Source organism: Beta vulgaris, chromosome 2 (genome assembly GCF_026745355.1).
Source record: "Beta vulgaris subsp. vulgaris cultivar EL10 chromosome 2, EL10.2, whole genome shotgun sequence".
Taxonomy (NCBI): Eukaryota; Viridiplantae; Streptophyta; class Magnoliopsida; order Caryophyllales; family Amaranthaceae; genus Beta; species Beta vulgaris.
Window position 1 is genome coordinate 26,226,705 of NC_079203.1, and position 2,317 is coordinate 26,229,021.

Consider the following 2,317-nt stretch of genomic DNA (forward strand, 5'->3'; position numbering starts at 1 on the left):
TTGCTCAAATCATTCGGTCTATGGTAGTAGTTCTTCATACGGGCCTGTTGAAAGGGCTGATTTGTAGTCGGGTCAAAATTATTGGGGGCTTTTGGTTAACAAATCTCTACTCTCTCCATTTCAATTTAATTTACTCGTTGTGCTTTGGGAGAGAATCAAAATAAAATGAGTTATTTGCTAATAGTAGAGGAAAAAGTGGAGAGAAAAATGCAAAAAGTGGGAAAGAGAAAACCAAAAAGTAAGAGAGAGAAATTAACAGCCGATATGGGCAACTTTATTAAGAAAAAAATTAAGAGAACGTATTGTGTCGGACTCGTCCGATCATAATCTTGGTCGGACGACTTTCAGGTGGTTCCAATTTTTTTTCAGGTAGTCTTCATTTTTTTTCAGGTGGTTCCAATTTTTTTTCAGGTAGTCTTCATTTTGTTTTCAGTTAGTCTTCTTTGTTTTTCAGTGGGTTTTTGTGCTTCAGTTAGACTTACTTGGGTTTCAGTTGGTCTTTATTCTTTTTCAGGTAGTCTACATTTTTCTTCAGGTAGTCTTCATTTTGTTTCAGTTAGTCCATTATTTCTTTCAGTTGATCCAACTAAAAGAAAAGAAAGTCCAACTGAAAGAAAAGAAAGTCCAACTGAAAGAAAAGAAAGGTCTAACTGAAAGAAAAGAAAGTCCAACTGAAAGAAAATAAAGACCAACTGAAAAGAAAACAAAACACCAACCTATGCTTTCTCTCACTTTCTCCTTCTTCTTCATTCCTCTTAGAACTGAAAAAATTCAAAGCCCTGGTTTTCCTCTAGCATTTTATTTTCTTTTCCTTTTCCTCTCAAGATCTCTAGCTCTTCTTCTCGGTACTTGCTTAATGGTGCAGGTGTTTGATGAGGGAGATACGTCTGCCATGTTAAACATTCACAACTACTAAGGAAGCTACTATAATCATTCATATTAAGACTGAAGCATATAAATGATGTAGCTTGGCTTTACAGCTCTTTTGATTAACAAAAAAAGATTGACAATGATAGGAAATAACCTTATTGGTGAAGAATATGCGATCTTTCTGATAAACATCAGCAGGATAAACCCAGGAATTGCAAAGAAAGTGGATATTTCCATGGCCGTCAAAGAAAGTGGAAATTGAATTGATTGTGGGAGTAAGGTAGTAGCAGGATGCCCGTAAAAAAAAAGTAAGTAGCAGGATGAGAGGAGAGAACTGGGCTCAGCCCGTCTGACGAGAATATTGGGTCAGACGGTCTGACCCAATACTTTCACAAAAATTAAAGGGGTAGGGAAACTGTAATTCAATGGAAAAAAGGACCCATTAACTTTTTATTTTTGGTTTTCCTTCTAAAGTTGACTTTACATACTTTCACACCAAAATTTTGGAGGCAAATTTAAACTTCCAAAATTTCACCAGCCAATACAAACACAAATACAATGACTGTAAGGGAGTTAACACATTTACTCCACCAGTAATATAAGAGAGAGAGAGAGAGAGCAAGCATTCAATGTGAGAAATTCTTGTAGCCAAGTCAACGGCAGCACCATCAAGTCAACAACAGCATCTTGAGCCATTTAAGGTCTTTTATCTCACTCAACCTTTGTTTTTTTTTTTGGGGGGGGGGGGGTGGGGATGGATGGGGAAGCCTCAGTTGTTCTATCCTGGGAGAAATCATGGATGGTGATATCATTGACTTTCCTCAACATCATCATTGGTCAGGCCCGGTCTTGATCTTTTTAGGGTCCTAGGCAAAATAGTAGATTGGGACCCCTTAAAAAAATGCAACTTATAATATAACAAAAATATAAACAAGGAATTCAGCAACAGCAAGACTGCATACGAGATGGACTCCGGGTCTCTGGCAGGTAGAAAATTTCGGCTGAATTAAGAATTAAGAACTCCGGCAAAAGCTGTAACACCCCGATAATTCTCTCTTTCTAGAAAATACTTTTATAACAACCTTAGATAATTACCCAGGCATTATCGCCCGTGTGATAACGTTTCGGCTTACTCAGAATTTTGCAGCGGAAAACTTATTAAAAATCAACTTTATTAAAACTTATGAAACCAAATGACAATGTCAGAAACTAAACACACCAACTTAAACTATTGTCTGAAAACATAAACTCCTAGGAAAACAACTTAAATAAAACTAATATTACAAGAGCCTCTCCATTCCAGATTCCCCAATGATATGCATCTTCGAACCTGTAATGTCAATGTTGTCTTGACTCTTCTCCCCCGAAGGATCACCACAGGATCAATAGGCAAAGCCATGATCACAAACACAGACACGCACGTAATCAGCAAAGTTGAGTACTACAT